Here is a 12,878-nt window from a genome sequence, read left to right as displayed (position 1 = left end):
CAATGCTCATCCTCCAGACACAACTGCTGAAGCCAAAGCTGGTGAACAAGTAAATGTGGTGAAGAAAGCTGATGGTGCCCGGCTATCAAAAGAGATAGTGTCTGGGATCTTAAAGACTTGAAGATAAACAAGCGGCCATCTAGCTCAGAAGCAACAAAGCCCACATGGAAGAGCAGACCAGCCTGTGTGATCACGAGGACCCGAAGGGATCAGTTATCAGGCATCAAAGAACAAAAAAGTCACAGCATTGGCTGCACACCTCCATGATATGATTGCCGAAGACAAACTTGTGCATAAGCAAATGTGGCGAAGAATGCTGATGGTGCCCGGCTATCAAAAGAGATAGTGTCTGGGGTCTTAAAGGCTTGAAGGTGAACAAGCGGCCATCTAGCTCAGAAGCAAAAAAGCCCACATGGAAGAAGCACACCAGCCTGTGCGATCACAAGGTGCCAAAGGGACCAGGTATTAGGCATAATGCAAAATATATATATATATACCATATATATGGTATATATATGGTATATATATGATATATATATATATATATATACACATAATAGTGAATGCAGGGGGAAGTGCAGAGTGGAGACCCAAAGCCCATTTGCTGGCCACTGGAGATCCCCTCACAGAGGGGTTTAGGAGAGGAGATGGGTCAGTCAGTGTGCGATGTAGTACTGATGAAAAACATAGCTTTCCCCCAGATCCTGGATGCTTCCTCCCCCCAACTACCATGCTCCGTATTCTATCTTGCAGGACCGGATAGGGCAGAGGTTGTACACTGGTACATATAGGAGCTGGAGGCACAGGGTATCCAGGGTGGATGATACCTTCAGGACCAGGAGTGTGAGGGGCGATACTGGAAGAGTAGAGGGTGAGTGGGTTGGAAACGGGGAACAGATTACAAGGATCCACATGTAACCTCCTCCCTGGGAGACAGACGGCAGAGAAGAGGGGGAGGGAGACTCCAGATAGGGCAAGATATGACAAAATAACAATCTGTGGTTTATCAAGGGCTCATGAGGGAGTGGGGAGCGGGAGGGATGGTAAAAAAAAAGAGGACCTGATGCAAAGGGCTTAAGTGGAGAGCAAATGCTTTGAGAGTGATTAGGGCAAAGAATACGGATATGCTTTATACAATTGATGTATGTATATGTATGGATTGTAATAAGAGTTGTATGAGCCCCTAATAAAATGTTTAAAAAAAAAGAGTTCCAGTCAGAGAAACTCACAGGTGCAGTTCTACCCTATCCTATAGATTCGCCATGAGTCGGCATCAACTGGATGGCAGGAAGGACACATAACGATTCAGACCTGGGCTTAGTTTGGGTTCTCACTGAAGCAGACCCTGGCCAAAGACTTAAAGGCAATGAGCTTATTTAGGAAACTCTGAGCATGCAGGTAATGATGTGGCATTGTGAGCCAGTGGAGGGAAGGCCACCGATAACAAATAGATTGTGAATCCAATTACAAACCTGGGAACCTGCTGCTTAATCACTTAGGAAGTCTCCAGGGGTAGGTGTAGCACACGCCTCTCAGAGTTTTGCCATCCAAGAAGTGAGGGGGCTGGTCAGGGCTGTTCCCAGGGGCATATGTTCCTCAGCACATTCAGCCAGCACCAGCAAAGGGACCTTAAGAGCTGGCCCTTGGTGACTGAGGCGAGTACACGGAATCAGGAATTGGGAATGAAGAGAAGGAGCACCGGGAATGTCTGCTTGAATTTCTCAGAGACCATGTTGCTTAGAGAAAATGGCTGCCAAAAGGTCAAAATGACTGACAGAAAGACTGGCTCTGGCCTGATTCAATCAGAGGCCTAAGGCCTTATTGTGTATCAATAGAATAATTCATGTAAGGATTAAGATAAGATAGATAAAAATTGAACTTGATTTTTTAAAAATAATCTTATTGGGGGTTTGTACTACTTTTTTTTAATTTTGTACTTTAAAAAACCCATTTTATTGGGGACTTGTACAACCCATCACAATGCATACATATTTCCTTTGTGTCACACACATTTGTACATTTGTTGCCATCATCATTCTCAAGCATTTGCTTTCTACTTGAGCCCTTGGTTTCAGCTCCTCATTTTCCCCCCTCACACCCCACTCCCCTCTCACTCATGAATCCTGGATAATTTATAAATTATTATTATTTGTCATATCTTACACTGTTGGTTGTCCCCCTTCACGCACTTTTCTGTTGTCCTAAAGGGGCCATCTATCCTGGATTCCCTGTGCATCCAGTTCCTATCTGTACCAGTATAAATCCTCTTGTCTAGGCAGATTTGTAATGTAAAATTAGGATCATCATAGTGGGGTGGGGAGGAAGCATTTAGGAATTGGAGGAAAGTTGTGTGTTTCATCATTGCTACACTTCATTCTGAATGGCTCAGCTCCTCCCCTCGACCCTTTTGTTAGGAGATATCCAGTTGCCTACAAATGGGTCTTGAGTCCCCAATCTGCACTCCTCTTCATTCACAATGATTTGATATTTTGTTCCTTGGTACCTGATAGCTGATCTCTTTGGCACCTGGTGATCAACAGCCTAGTGTGCTTCTTCCATGTGGGATTTGTTGCTTCTGAGTTAGATGACCTCTTGTTTATTTTAAAGTCTTTAAGACCCCAGATGCTGTGTCTTTTGATAGCCAGGATCCATCATATTTCTTCACTACATTTGCTTATGCACCCATTTTGCCTTCAGTAATCATGTCAGGAAGGTGAGCGTCAAGGAATGCCAGTTTAATAGAACAAAATATTCTTGCATTGAGTAGAGGCTCAATGTCCATCTTCTACCTTAATACTAAACCTATAAATATATGCACATAGATCCATTTCCCCATCCTCATTTATAAATATATTTATGTATGTACATGCTCTTATTTAGATCTCTATAAATGTCCTTTGTCTCCTAATTCTTTCCTCTATTTCCTTTCATTTTCCTCTTGTCCCACTATCATGCTCAGCCTTTATTTGGGTTTCAGTAATTCCTCTCAGTTACATTACCCTTAACCATGCCCTACCAGGCTTCCTACACCCTCCTCACCACCGATTTTGATCACTCTTGTGCCCCTGTTCCTGGCTTTGTTAATATCATTTCCCTTTCCCCCACACCTCCCTCTCTCCCATGTCCCCCTAGAACCGTTGGTCCTGTTGTCTTTTCCTCCAGATTGTTCATCCAGCCTATCTTACTTAGAGAGCCCTACATAAATAATAATATACACAAAAACAAGACATACCAAAACAAAGCAACAAAAGAAAACAAAACACCACCACCAAAAAAGTCAATGACAAAAACAACAACAACAAAGTAAAGCCTGTAGTTACTTCAAGGACTATTTGTTGGCCTTTAGGAGTGTTTTCTGATGGAGTCTGATGGGGTGCCATGTCCTGGCCCCAAAGTCTATTTTTGGTATGCCCTGGGGACTGCGTTACTCTGTTTCCCTTGCTGTTCTGTTCCACACCCTTAATGTTTTGCTTCGATGTGGTGGGATCAGCTTGGACACAATTCCCACACTGTGTCTCCAGCGTTGTTCCCTTTAGGGACATCAGTGAGGGATGTCGTGTCTCAAAGTGGGGCCGGACGTATGGACTTCTCTGTCAACTGGTTGCTCTGAGGGGGAATATCGTCCTGCCTTCGTGGGCCACGATGAGAGCCACTCTCTCTTCCTCTCCCTTCATTTGCTTCTTTCATGTGCTCTGATCACATATGTCCCTTTCCCTGAGCTGTAGCTTCAGTGATGTCCTCTGAAATAAATTCTTCTTGGGGGAGTGGCAGGTGTCCACGTAGTTGAGATTGGTGCCAGCTCCTCAGACCTCTCCAGTGGTTCCCTACTCCATGCCGGTATGTTGCAGTCACATCTTGGAGCACTGGGTTGAAGTCTGGTCCCTCTTTCCCTGTGCAGATATAAACAAAACCCTCCCCTTGCGTGGGTTAGTGCCTATCCCCCTCTCCCCCATTTCTTGTTTTGGTTTTTTTTTTTTTTTTTTTGCTTTCCTTTATACCCTCCTCTTTATTTGACTACAATATGTATCCCTGGATTTGGTCTGGCCCCTCCAATACTTCTTTGTCCTCACCCCAGGAATGTTGTATACAGTTGCTATTTCCCTATGGCCCATTTGCATTTTGTTGTTGTTGTTTAAGGTTACCTCAGCATACTCTTGTTGTACTTGTCCTTTTGTGCTTGGTTTACTTCACTTAACTTAATTTTCTCCACTTCTTGACATGCAGCAATGGGCTTCATACATTTATCACTACTTTTTAGCGATGCGTAGTACTCCATTTTATGTATTTTCCACAGTTTTTAATCCATTCGTCAGTTAATGGAAATTTGGGTTGTTTCCAACTCCTTGCAATTGTGTACTGTGCCATGAAGAACATTGGAGCACACATGTCTGGTCTTGGTTTGTTTCTTGCCTCTTCTGGGTATATGACCAGCAGGGGATAACTGGGTTTTATGGTAACTTGATTTCCATCTGTTTTAGATACCGCCAGATTGATTTGCAGAGTGGCTGTACAAACTCACATGTCCACCAGCAATGGATGAAGGTTCCTGTCTCCCCACAGCCTCTTCAACACTTATTGCTTTCTGATTTTTTTTGAATTGGGCTATCTTTGAGGATGTTAGGTGGTATCTCATTGTTGTTTTAATTTTGCATTTATCTTGTGATCAGGAACATTTTCTCATATGTTTATTGGCCATTCAGATTTATGCCTCTGTGAACCTTCTGTTCAGGTCCTTTGCCCACCTCCTCAGTGGGCAATTGGTTTTTTTCTTTTTGGAAGCTAGCAGAGTATTGCAGATTTTAGTAATAAGGCCTTTGTCTGATGTGTCATTGCTAAAGATGTTTTCCCAGTCCATGGACTCTCTTATGACTCTCTTGGTGAATTCTTTCGATGTACACAGGTGTCTTATCTTCAGTGTATCCCAATTGTCAATATGTGCCTCCTCTGTGTTTGTGTCCTTCCCTATTTCTGATAGCCTGTGTATTCCCTGTGCGAAAGTTTTCAAGTTGGTCCCAATTCCCTCATTGATGGCCCTAAGTGTTTGGGGTTTTACCTCGAGGTCTGTAATCCACCTTCAGTTCATTCTTGTACATGGAGTGAGATAAGGGTCTTGCTTCATTTTTCTGCAGGTAGATATACATTTTGTCTAGCACCACTTGTTTAAGAGGCCATCTGCTTCCCATGGGATATTTTTTGGGCCCTTATCAAATATCAGTTGTCTGAATCCTGATGATTTTATTTCTGGGTTTTTAGTTCTTTTCCTTTGGTCTGAGTTTCTGTCACTATACCAATACCATGCAGTTTTGACAACTGTAGCTTTATAATATGTGCTAAAGTCAGGTAAAGCAAGCCTTCCCACTGTGTCCTTCTACTAGATGAGTAGTTCTCTGCTAATTCTGGGATTCTTCCCTCTCCATATGAAGTTGGCAACCAGTTTTTTCATTTCTTTGAAGACGAGGATAATTGCATTGAAACTGTATTAAACTTATAGAGTGCCTTGGATAGAACTGACATCTTTACTATATTGAGTCTTTCAATCTGCAATCATGGGATGTTCTTCCATTTGTTGAGGTCACTCATGGTTTCTTGTAATAGTGTTTTTTACTTTTCCTCATATAGATCTTTTTTTTTAAGATCTTTTAGTCAAGTATATCCCTAGACATTTCAATTTGTAGTTCGCTATTGTAAAGGTAAAACCTTTTTGATCTCCTCTTCTGTGGTATTATCCAATGTGTATGGCAGTCCGATGGACTTCTGTTTGTTGATCTTGTATCCTACCACTCTGCCAACCTCCTCTATTGTTTCCAGTACTCCCCTTGTAGAGCTTTTGGTATTTTCCATTAAAAAAAATCATATCATTTCCAAATAACTATTCACTTCTTCCTTCCCCAGGAGAACACCTTTGATGTCGTTTCTTTTCCTTATGCTGTGAGTTAAAACCTCCAGTATGATGTTAAACAAGAGTGGGGACAAGGGGCATCCTTGTCTGGTCCTCCTTTTCAGTGGGATTTTGTTAGTCTTTTCTCCATTGACTACCATGTTGGCTGTTGGTTTTTCATATATAGCTTATTTTGTTTTGAGGAATTTTCTGTCCATTCCTAGCTTCTCAAGTGTCTTAAACAGGAATTGGTGTTGGATGTTGTCGAATACTTTTTCCGCATCTATCAATATTATCATGTGGTTCTTATAGTTTTTCATGTCAATGTGGTGAATGATACTAATGGTCTTTCATATGTGTACCATCCCTGCATCCCTGGTATAAATCCTACTTAGTCATGGTGAATTACTTGTTTCAGATACTTTTGTATTCTATTGGCCAGTATTTTGCTAAGAATTTTTGCATTTTAATCATTAAGGATAATGGTCTCTAGTTCTCGCTTCTTGTGGATCCTTGCCCAGTTTCAGTATCAGAGTTATACTAGGTCATAGAAGGATTTCAGGACTCTGCCATCTTTTTCTCTGTTCTGGAAGAGTTTGTGTAGGATTAGTGTCAGTTCTTCCCTGAATGCTTGGTAGAATTCTTCTATGAAGCCATGTGGTCCAGGGGATTTATTTGTTGGTTATCCCCTAATAATCTTCTCTATTTCTTCTATTTATGTGGGTCTGTTGAGATCCTTGATGTCCATTGAGGATAATCTAGGAAGGGAACATTTTTCCAAGAATTTGTCCATGTCTTCCAACTTGTTGAATTCATTGGAGTACAATCATTCGAAGTATTGTGTAGTTATTCTTGGATTTCATTAGGGTCTGTTGCAGTGTCCCCTCTTATCCCTGATTCTTGCTATTGAAATTTGCTTCCTCCTTTCTTTGATTAGGTTTGCCTGTGGTCTATTGATTCTGTTTATCCTTTCAAAGAACCAACTTTTAGCAGCATTACTTTTTTCCATAGTTCTCTTATTTTCTCTCTCCTAAATTTCAGCCCTGATATTTATTATTTCCTTTCTTTTGCTATTAGGATTGTCCTGTTGACTCTGCTCTAGCTGTTTTAAATTTTGTGCCAGCATATTAATTATGCATCTCTCTTTCTTTTACTGGTGTGCACGTATTGTTATAACACTTCCTCTAATAACTGCCTTAGCTTTGTCACATATGTTTTGGTATGTCGTGATCTCATTCTCATTGGTTTCCAGAAATTTCTTAATTTCATCTCTGATGTCAGCCAGTTTGCACTCCTTTTGCAATAGAAAGTTATTCATCCTCCAATTCTTTGCTTTTGTTTTCTTCATCTTCCTTTTGTTGATTTACAGCATTATGACACAGTGATCACAGAGAGAGGTTTCTATGATATCAATATGCTTAAATTTATGCAGGTTTGCTTTCTGCCCCCGCATGTGGTCTATCTCCGAATTGTGACACGTGGGCTTCAAAGAATGTGATTTTTTTTTGTATCTGGATGAAAAGCTTTGTACATATCTGTCAGGTCATATTGTGTAATTGTGTTTAGCTCTCTAGCCTCTTTGTTGAGTTTCTTCTCCTGTGATCTATCTTTCTTAAAGAGCAGCGCATTGAAGATACCCACTATAATTGTTGAGGCTGTGATTTTTGTTTTTTCATCTGCTGGAGTGTTTGGGTGACATATACAGTGGGTCTCTCATTCAGGGAATATGTTTAAAATGCTTAGTGGTTCTTTGTCTACCATTCCCTAGAGCATAATGTAGTGTCCCTCCTTATCTTGTTTTATGGTTTGTACTTCGAGGTCAATTTTATCCAAGATTAGGATTACAACTTCTGCTTGTTTTGAATTGCTGTTTACTTGGTATGCCTTTCTCTAGCCTTTGATTCTCAGCCTATTTTTGTCTGTAGTCTTGAGATATGTCTCCTGTAGGCATCAGATTGATGGACTCTGATGCCTACAGGTGAAGTCTCTCTTGAATGTTACTCAGTCACTATCATCCCAGAAGTCATCTTCCTCTAATTCTTTAATGCTTCCTCCCCCACACTATCATGATCCCAATTCTACCTTACAAATGTGGGTAGACCAGAGGATGTACCCTGGTACAGATAGCAACTGGAAACACGGGAAATCCAGAACAGATGAACCCTTCAGGACCTATGGTGAGAGTGGTGATACCAGAAGAGTGGAGAGAGAAGGTTGGGCAGAAAGGGGGAGCCTTTTTTCCCTTTTTGATACATTCATTTTCATTTAAGTTCAAATGGGTACTTTAATACTTGAAAGGGAAGGCCCAGAAAGTTGGTGTGCATATCATGACAGTGTTCCCTTTGTTTAGTTTTTCCGATGTGTTTGATCCAGTCAAAACTCAAACTCATTGCCATCGAATCAATTCTGATTCATAGTGACTATAGGGAGAGTAGAATTGCCCATGTGGGTTTCTGATATTAAATCTTTGGGGATAGGAAACATCATCTTATTCATGCAGAAGAGCTGATGCGTTTCCAATTGCTGACCTGTGGCTAGCAGCTAAAGGCATCTAAGCCACTAGGACCACTGGTTTGTTGTTCTCACTGCTGTCCAGTCAATTCTGATTCAGAGACCCGCCTTATAAGGATAGACTAAAGTTGCCACTTGAAGTTCCCAAAGTTGTAAATCTTGAAGGAAGCAGACAGTTTCATCTTTCTCCTTAGAGAAGCATGTGCTTTCAAAAGTTCAGATCTTGTGATTAATAGCCCAACTCTGCTACATCACCAGGGCTCCTTTTGCTTCAAGGGAAAACTAACTTGTACTGTGTACCTCCAGAGTCCAATGTACTGCAGCATAAAATTGATTATCCATAAAGAATTGATTGTCCATTAAGAATCATGGTATAGACTGTGAAATAATGCTTAAAGTTTAAGTTTTCTGCTTTAAAATCCATAGTAAAACCTTTAGACTTTTAAACATTCATTTAAAATATTTGTAAAATATCCCTTTTCAGGGGCTTGAAAAAGGTCAATGTAGCTGAGAGGAATTACCAAAACCCAAAAAAAAGCCCGAACATGATAGAGGGACAAGAAGAAAGTAAAAGGAAATGACAGAACTAGGAGGCAAAGGACATTATAGAGGTCAAAATACAGGCATGTATATATGTAAATATGTTTATATATAATGATAGGGGATAGACCTATGTACATATATTTATATTTTAAGTATTAAGGTAGCAGACGGACATTCGGCCTCCACTCACATACTCCCTCAATGCAAGAATACTTTGTTCTACTAACCCAGCACTCTGTGATGCTCACCTTCCCTGACAGGATCGCTGAAGACAAAATGGGTGCAGAAGTGAATGTGGTGAAGAAAGCTGATGGTGCCGGCTATCAAAAGACATAGTGTCTGGTGTTTTAAAGGCTTGAAGATAAATGGAAGCAGCACACCATCCTGTGTGATCATGAGGTATCCATGGGCTCAGGTATCAGGCATCAAAGACCCAGAACAAAATATCATATCGATGTGAATGAGGGGGAGGTCAATGGGCTTTGGGTCTGTAGACAATTGGACATCCCCTCACAGAAGGGTCACAAGAAAGAGACAAGCCAGTCAGGGTGCAGTATAGCACCACTGAAACATACAAGTTTCTCAGTTCTTTAATGCTTTCCCTTCACTATTATGACCCCAATTCTACCTTACAAATCCAGCTAGATCAGAACATGTACACTGGTACAGATAAGAACTCACTACAAAAAAAAAAAGCAGCTCACTACAGGGGGAATCTAGAACAGAACAGATAATCCTCTAAGGACCAATAATGAGAGTAGCTATACCATGAAGGTAAGGGAAGTATGTAGCAGCAGGGGAGGGAGTAATGGGAAACTGATCACAATGATTGACATATAACCCTCTCCCAGGGGAGTGGACAACAGAAAAGTGGGTGAAAGGAGACAGTTGTTGGCATAAGACATAAACCCACAAAATCCCCAATAATTTATAAATTATCAAGGGTTCATGAGGGAGAGGGGTGGGGAGTGAGAGGTTAAGGAGCTGATACGAAGGGCTCAAGTAGAAAGAAAATCTTTTTTAAATGATGATGACATTTGTATTACTGTGCTTGACACAATGGATATATGTATGGATGTGATAAGAGTCCTAACAGCCCCCAGTAAAATGATTAAATAAATAATTAAATATCCCTTTTCATTGGGTCTACCAAAACCAAACAATAAAAAAAAAACCCCAAAACATTGCCTTCTTGTGGCCCTATAGGACAGAATAGAACTGCCTCTCATTAGGTCTACAAACCAAACCAAATCTACTGCCTCAAGTCATTCCAATCATTATTGTGATGTACCATCCAAGTGGCTCTGACTCAGCTTAGCCTGTGTACAACAGAAGCACAATCTGGTCCTTCACAATCTTCATAATTGTCACATTAGAGTCTATTGTTAACAACCACTGTGTTAAGTCATCTAAGCATTCTGGCTGTACCTCCTCCAATTTAGACTTGGTTGTTCTTCTGGCAATCCAAGGTACTTTAAATATTCTTCACCAATACCGTAGTTCTAATGAATCAATTATCCTCCCGCTTTTCTTATTACAGAATAAAGAAAGCTTCATAGCAACTCTCTGTGGAGCTCTTTATGGGGTGTGTCTGTGGGCAGTCTTACACTTTATCTTTTGGAGTCGCTCAAACCTAATTCAAACTCACTGCCATCAAATCAATACTGACTCATAGTGACCCCACTATGCATTTCTGAGAATATCTATTTCTATGGGAGTAGAAAGCCCAATCTCTCCTGTAGACTTGCTAGTGGTTTCAAGATGCTGACTATACAGATTGCAGCGCAAGGTGTAACTAGTACTTGGAGTGACTGGTGGGTTTAAAATGTTGAACTTGCATTCAGTAGCACAATGTGTAGCCTACAGTGTCATCAGGGATCCTTTATCAAGTCAACAGAGGTGGGAGGCTGGGATGGGGCCTTAGTAACATGGAGAACACTTCAAGCAGTAGACGCTGGGCTGCTACAGTAAAGGTCAGCTATTTTGACCCATCAGCTGCCATTGGGAAGAAAGATGTAGTAGCCTGTAAAGATTTCAGCCTTAAAACCATATGAGGACATTTCTGTTCTGCTCTATAGGACCACTGTGAGTTGGAGTCCACACTATGACAAGGTTTTGTTGTTGCTATAGCCTTTTTTTAGATGAACGCGAATTCATGTGTTATTTGATTAGATAATCTATGGAACATTACATAACCACAAAGGATCAAAGTTACAAATCATTGCTATAGGAATGGCTAATTTGGCTTTCAAAAAATTAAACAGTTTTTTTGAGAATGATGATGGCAACAAATGTACTTATGTTTTTGACACAATGGATATATGTATGGATTGTGATAAGAATTGTATGAGCTCCCAATAAAATGATAAAAAAAGAAAACGTTCTGAAAAAAATTAAACAGTTTTATTGGCACATAATCCACATATAATACAATTCAATAATTCAGTCACATGAAGAACAGTTGTACAATCATTACCACAACCATTGTAGAACATTTTTTTTTCTTGTGCTCATTGTTATTAGCTCTCAAGAGTCCAGTTAGCAGAGCTATAGATTTATTTGGGGGAAACCAGCCCCCCACAACTTATTGCAGGTTTGGCAGGTGCAACTGTACAGTTAAAATATATAAAGCTTATGGTAAAGTCATTGAAGATAGGAGAGATAGGAAAGAGAGTAAAGTGAAGGAATCAGACACATTTCACGGTAGCATGCTCACCTCCTGGAGGGTCATGATCTCATCAGTCAGGTCCACACACAGCACAGGCAGAGAGAGCAGGAGAGAGTCTCTATTTTGGCCAAGGCCCATATATATCTTAGGGGGTAATCACACATCATAGGAAGGGATGTACAATAAGTATAAGAGTGACAGGAGGGAATGAGCTAGGGGTGTGCACATAAAAGGAAGGGGAGGGAGTAGGGGTAAACAGGTAACAAGATAGGTAGACTCTAGATTCATGAGATTGGCCTAACTAACCTTGGTCACCACTGAGTGGGCTTGACCTCCCTGGGCTCTCCTTCAGAGAAACAATCTACTATCCTTGTCAGAAGGGGCTGGGCCTTACTTAGGGTGGAACAGACTATACAGTCTGATTGCTCTAGATGACTGATAACTCTTAGGGAGAATAACCTCTGACCTGCTTTTGTTGACTTCCAAGTGTATAGTCCTTTGCCATGTGTAGCAAGCTGCTAGGTTTGGCATATATTTGGGGGAGACAACTTGGGAGATATCTTTCTGTAGCCTACAGATTTATCTACTCTGAATTTCATATACAGAAAAACATACCAAACAAATTTAACAACAACAAAATAAAAAAGAAAAATCTCAATTGAAAGACAGTAGAAGCTATTCAAAACCGGGACAAATTTTAAATAGGTCAAAGGGTGTTCAAACGAAAAGGAGTTAAACTTTAACCTAGCTACATCTGCAATCATACATTTTACAGTGCGCTTCGTGATAGCAAGGCCATTCACTACCTGCTCTGTGTTCAGGCCTAGGCTAACCTGGCTATTTTTATTCTTTAATTTTAATTTGGCTATGTTTAAAACCAAACTATTACTTGGATTAATTCAATGGGACCCTAGAAACAATGTTGCACTTTTCCAAATATATTTACCTTATACCATAGATATGTGATTTGAGGAATTGACATGGGACTCAAAGCTCCAAAATCAATCTCACTGTCATCAAGGTCATTCCAACTCAGGGTGGCCCTATAATAAAACTGTCCCTTTAAAAATTTCCCAGACTTTAAATCTTTACAGAAGTAGATAGCCTCATATTTCTTCCTCAAACTGGTGGGCTCAAACTGCTGACCTTGTGGTTAGCAACTCAATTTGTAGTTCACCACCTAACCAAGGTTCCTGGACTAGCTTATTTTAAAAATAAACCAAAAACATGCTGAAAGGGTAGCATGAGAAGGAAGCAACAGACAGGAAACTCAAGCAA

Source organism: Tenrec ecaudatus, chromosome 12 (assembly GCF_050624435.1).
Source record: "Tenrec ecaudatus isolate mTenEca1 chromosome 12, mTenEca1.hap1, whole genome shotgun sequence".
NCBI classification, from domain to species: domain Eukaryota; kingdom Metazoa; phylum Chordata; class Mammalia; order Afrosoricida; family Tenrecidae; genus Tenrec; species Tenrec ecaudatus.
Note: the sequence above shows the minus strand (reverse complement) of the source record.